The following is a 6581-nucleotide window of genomic DNA, read 5'->3' as shown; positions in this document are numbered from 1 at the left end:
CTATATGTTTGAACTTGACTCTTAACGATACTCTGCACTTCAATCTTCATGTACATGCACTGATACTCTTCTTGCACTAATGTCTAGGAACAGTATATATAGACAATATTTTGGACCAATAAAAAAAAATGTAGACCAAATTTCCCACCCCACCTCAGCGGCGGACAGACTAGTGGTACACCCCCTACTGGCTCCAATACAGTATAGTGCACAAGGTGCAATACAGTATAAAAATGAAAAAGGTTCTGGTGTAAGCAGCTAATCATATCCCGTTGCCTCAGCAGAATGAACAATCCTTCATTAATATAAGATCATTAAATTTGCTAAAGTGTATTAAACGGTACGGCAGGATAAAAAAATGTGTGCATGAAAAAGTGCTCCTCGGAGCACAGGTCTCCGGCAGGTCAGGTAGTTTATTGTGGGCCAACAATGTTGGGAATTCGCCAATCAGGCTGGAATGTGAAAAATCGGACGGATCCGTCTTGATCACTTGACTAAAGAGATAATGTGTACCGACTTGCGTGATGTTTGGACAACATTTGTAGGAGTAATATAAATAAATTATTGTGCAAAAACGGTGCCGGAGATTAGCTATTCACGGACGGACGGACGGACGGACGGACGGACGGACGGAAGGACGGACAGACAGGGTGCAAAACATACACTCTCGCCATGCCTTTAGGCCTGACGGAGACAATTAATAGATACTCCAGCATTCAAGCTTCACAGCAGTGTCTTTGCAGCTACAGTACATGGTGAAAGTAACAGTGTAAAAGCACATAATATTTTATAAATGATCGTCTCAGTTTGTAAGAAGGCAATCACATTTGCAAGGATCATAAACGATAAAGTGTTGTGCTTGGACAGTACAACAAACCCTGCCGACACCAACATCTCTTGTATGTTTGTCAATTATTGTGAACTTGACCATTTACCTTTTCAACCCAAAAATAAATCTCTTTGGGGCAGCCTATGATAATGATAATGAATTTATTTATATAGCGCTTTTCCAAACAAGGTTACAAAGTGCTTTACATATAAAGGGCTCAATATGGATCATTCCCACCAAGTTTATTGAAAATCGCTCCATTCTAACAAGATTTTGTCCTTGACCTTGATTGTGACCATGATCTTTCACCTTTTCAACCAAAAAGATAATCATCTCCTCGGGGCAGCCTATTGATTCCCACCAAATCTCATGGAATCGGTCAATGAGATCTCAACTTTGCCCTTGACTGTGAACCCGACCTTTGACTTTTTCCCCCCGGTTTGTGGTTGCTTATTATCCCAATATAAGCAATCAACCAATTATCCATACCACACACTTTGTGTGTTGTGACGGCTGTTGTATCCTACTGACTCACCTACCAGTCAGGAGCCCCACTGGGAGGACGTAGAGCCTTCGACCTACTTCTCCCGCCCAACACTCCCCGCTGACAGGTGCCGCCTCAGCCCGTATACGTGCAGTGACAAATGTCACCCTCCCCGGCCGGCTTTCTTACCCCGAACACGGGCCAATTGTGTTCGTACAGATTATCGTCAAAGTCGGATGCACCAGACCTTTGACATTTTCAAGGTAATAATATCTTTGGGGGAACAGCCTTATTATTCCTCCCAGGTTTCATGAAAATCTCCCCATCCTGTCTCAACTTGTCTTGCTAACAAACTCACACAAAAACAAACAAACACACACAAATAGACGGGATGATTACAACACTGGCTGGTCAGATTGCCTGGAAAAAAGGATATCCTGCACACTGTCTTCACTTACAGCAGAAAAGTAGTTTATTGTTACGTTTCGGTCCAACTGACCTTCGTCTGGGTCAAATAAGCAACAGACACATATATAGGTCAGATTGCCTAAGATTACCGAGTGACATTGATAACATCAAGTTGTCATCTTGTCTTGTTTGCATTTACTTGATTCACTTTTTGAATAAATGATACTGTCTGCAAAGATTATACAGAGCCCTTATACCCTTAAAACATACTATAATGTTTTACTGAAGTTTATTGTGAAAAAAAATATATATTTTTACTCGGGCCAAATTTGGGAGTTAAAGTCACTTTTTTTCAAATGATGGTGCTATACAGTATTACACTTTTATTTTTATCCATTAGAACAAAGGGGGAGGGGGAAATAGTCATGTTCTGTTAAACTCTCTCAGAGAGACATCAGCCAAAGAGGCTGACTGCTATTTGCATTGGCTCTGTCATATGACTCTGTTCAGCCGATCAATCATACCACCACTCACGTGGCACACATATCTCCATGTGCCGCTCTCAGATCTCCCTTTCTTATTCTGATTTCTATGTGGTTCTAAATGGTTAAGAAAACGAAAATCTTCCTTTGAGACCAGGGCTCTATAACCATGCAGCAGTAAGATGGTCTCCCGCTGAGTTGTGAGCGGGATCACAAATGTTGCAAGCTCCTTGATCTGCACGCCGAGCACAGATTAACTTTGTCTCCCACATAAAGTGTTCCTCTGGAGGTGGCAATCATTATATGTTCTCTTACATTAAAACACACTCCAAATCCATGCCATGTCAATCAACGCTACGTGTTCGGCCTTTGTAAGCACATCCGGAGAAGCTTGAGTCAGAGAGGGGGTCTTTGTAGTTAAGATGGTGAGGTTTACAGTCAGGTTTCCAGCCAGTAAAAGAGGCAAATATACATACTTTTAGGGTGCAAATTAAATTATCCACAGGACTGAGAGGTAACAGGTTCAATCACAGCCTTGTATACAGTTGGACGTTCACATTGCTTCATATAGTGGCATCATGCATCATGTGTGACACCAGTGGCTCAATATTAGTGTATTTAAAAAAAAGCTATTAAAATACGCAATCTACTGTAGAGCATGGACCGTCCGTTAGCTGCGGTGGACTCAGTAAGGAGTTATAAAAATGTTCTACTGTACCACTCGTCCTAGGATATAATAACACCATAGAAGAAGAAAATGCTAGTCCGAAATTCCCCTTTAAGGGCAAATGTAGAGGTCAATTGAGGTAAAGGTGGACCATGTAAGTACAATGGATATATGAAGGACAGAAGCTCAAACTGTGAACAAAAGAAAGACAGACACACCCCCAAGGAAACTTACTTATTAACTTCCTCCTCCTACCATTCACCAGTGGTGAATGAGTAATGTTTAGGAAAGATGGAAATAGCACGATGAATATTTCAGAGCCAGAGGCTTTGGCAGCTATTTAGCAAGTGCTTCTTCTGCTGCTAAGGAGTGATATTATCACAACAATTCCAGGGAATGGGACAGAGGCTGGTGTGTGCATGCGCAAGCATGTTTGTGTGTGTGACTGTGTGACTGTGTGTGTGTGTATGTGCGCGCACTAATGTGTGTGTGTGTGTGTGTGTGTGTGTGTGTGTGTGTGTGTGTGTGTGTGTGTGTGTGTGTGTGTGTGTGTGTGTGTGTGTGTGTGTGTGTGTGTGTGTGTGTGTGTGTGTGTGTGTGTGTGTGTGTGTGTGTGTGTGTGTGTGTGTGTGTGTGTGTGTGTGTGTGTGCGTGCGTGCGCGTGCGTGTGTGTGTAGTTGTGTACGTACGTCTGTGTGTGTGCGTGCGTGTGTAGTGTGTACGTGTGTGCACGTGTGTGTATTCTCAGCATCACCCTCATGGGACTGTCTCGTGTGGCACTAATCTTTGCGAGACAGGGCCAGGATTAAAAGAATCAAGCGCCGCGTCCCCCAGGTAATCCAGCATGCGTCTCAATGGCGGGAGGTCAAGAATGTCAACGTCTGTTGCTCAATATGTTCGATGGCTGACATGCCACAGTACAAGCGAGGTCTGTGGGGGAGGGGGTGGAGAGCATGAGCTCATTACCTTCACTAGCTAGCATAGCTGTGTTAAAAATAAAAATAAAAGGTTATGGTTAGGTACAGTGCTGGACAAAGTACTCAATCCCAGTACAAAGTATAGATACTCCTGGTCAAATAGCACTCAAATATACAAGTGACAGTTGCTCTGTCAAATTTGATTAAAAAAATACTTATGATACGTATTAAAAAATACACGCTTTTAAAAGTACATTTTATTTGTATTAGTTTTAGCTATTGGCCTGTAAAGAGCACATAACCAGGCAAGTAGTAAGGTAAGTTTGTCATTAAAGTTCAACTTCAACATTACATGCTGTATGTTACTCTGAGAGCCACACAGAAATAGGACACTCCCCCGAGCCCAGCACAAACATAATATTACATCACCAACATTGACAATATTACCAACACGCTCTACTGATGCCCATGGACACATGTGCATGTGGTTCATCCTGTATTTCCTGACCTTTTTTCGATTTCTGGCACTGCTGACCCCCGGGGGGAAAAAAGTGCTTCCACACTCAAATGCTTTAAACATTTAATAATGTTTAATCAATGCAAGAGTTTATGGAGGTCAATTGCAGCTCTCTGGCCAGCATTTTGTGTAATCTCGGAACACCACCCGGGTTAAAGCGTGTCCGTGCGCGCGTGCATGTTTGTGCGTACGTGCATGTGTGTGTGTGTGTGAGTGTCAGTGGTGTAAAGTAACTAAGTACATTTACTGAAGTACTGTATTTAAGTACAATTTTGAGGTATTTGTACCTTACTTTTAGTATTTCAAATTTCCAATACTTTTTCCACCACTGGTGAGCGTCACGTGTGTGTGTGTGCATGCATGCGTGTTTGTATGTATGCGTGTCTCACCTTTGAATAGATCAGGAAGAATCTACGTGACGCGTATGTGAACACATGCGTCACACGTGTGTGTGTGTGCATGCATGCGTGCATGCATGTATGTGTGTCACACCTTTTGAATAGATCAGGAGGAATCAGAATCAGAATCTCTTTATTGTCATTGTACTAGACAACGGAACCGAGGTAGCAAACACACAAAGACACATCTCACCAGAGAGGGTCATGATTTCTCACACTTGGAAACATCGCTCACACACCCTCTCACCCCCGCCTACATACGTGCGCACCACTCACCCCATCGCCTAGATGTTGTTCCAGACATCACACACTTAAGAAAGCATGGACTTCGAAGAACGGCGAAGCGTCGACATCGTGACCTTGCCTGCGCAGGCTCTTAAGAAAGCATGGACTTCGAAGAACGGCGAAGCGTCGACATCGTGACCTTGCCTGCGCAGGCTCCTGCGAGCTTGCCTTTAACACCTGACCCCAATCAATATCGCTGACCTCCCATAACACCTCGGAGCTTTGGGATTCCCTGCAGACACAGAGATGTGCTGACCTGCGTGGGAGGCATGCAGGCCCCTTTTCACTTCCCAGGTTATCACAGGGATACATCTGGAATGCATATTTTATTCTGTTGTTCGACAGCGGAAAAGATGTATTAAACCCTCAAGCTCTTTTTTTTTGTGAACTGTAGCAGCCACCCATGGCTATGCGCTCATTAAACCACTACATTTAAGAGCACTACTGCACATCCCTAGAGCAATAGCTTTACAGGGACTGGAGGGCATTATTTTTCCATAACGGCGGCCATCTACTTATGAAATAAAACTATTCAAGTGTGAATAGCCTTGAAATGTGGATAACAGTGGTTTTATATCATGCTGTATATAGCCTCTGATTTGAATAACAAACAGATACTCAGCTCAGTCCAAATCCCTGTCTGATAACCACAAATTTTGCACTTAGGAAATACATCTGCATGAGTGATTCCAGGGCATAATCTCACAACCAGTCCATCACGTGCTCACTCCCCAAACAACGCTGTGAAAGGTGCCGGGCGAAAGGAGTCATTTTGAATCCTCCGGCCGTGCTAATAGAGGGCCTTGCCATGTGAGAGCAACATCTTAATCTCTTACCTCATTAAGCCGTATAATGTGGCATAATAATGTTCTTGTTCCAGGCACAGTAGCAAGAGTGTGTTGACTTTGGAGTCCAGTGTTTCTGCCACTAGCACAGAGGATAAATTATACAAAGGCAGCTTTAACAGCAGGCGGCGAGCAAACTCATTTACTGTGCGTGTGTGCGTGTGCATGCGTGCGTGTGTGTGTGTTTGTGTGTTTGTGTGTTTGTGCACGAGAAACGGCATAGAACCTTTCCGGGACTAACCACTGCTACCACTGAGGTTACTGTTAATACCCCGCTAATCTGTTCTTAACACTTAGAGAGATTTCCTCATCATAACTATTTCCAGCACCAAAGTTTGCCATTCAAGTTAAGTTACATTTGTTTACATATCGTTGCTATGGGGCAAAAACCTAGTATATCCATATTCCATCTTTGTATTGTTTATATTAATGAATGCCCTATTTTCTACTTTGTTGTATGACAGTGTCTTAAGTTACCAGTGACATAAAGGTAGTGAAAATAGCCGATCTGCAAGCTCACAACGTGTCACAATGCACTGTGAGCTTATAGATCTGCTATTTTTGCTAGTGTAGAAAATGTTATATATAATGACTTGCCCAATGTAGGGACTCCAGGTTGAAAGTGGTTAAGTCTGTCTATGGGTTTTATAAATATTGAACCCTGTTTGACCTTGGAAAGTGTTTCGGAAGAATGGACTGCTGTTCAATTTAGTTATATTTGTTTACATATGTACACTGTAGGACATTTG

This window comes from Gymnoscopelus microlampas, assembly GCF_963454915.1.
Source record: "Gymnoscopelus microlampas genome assembly, chromosome: 22".
NCBI lineage: Eukaryota > Metazoa > Chordata > Actinopteri > Myctophiformes > Myctophidae > Gymnoscopelus > Gymnoscopelus microlampas.
The sequence above is the reverse complement of the archived record's forward strand: the minus strand, read 5'-3'. Positions refer to the sequence as shown.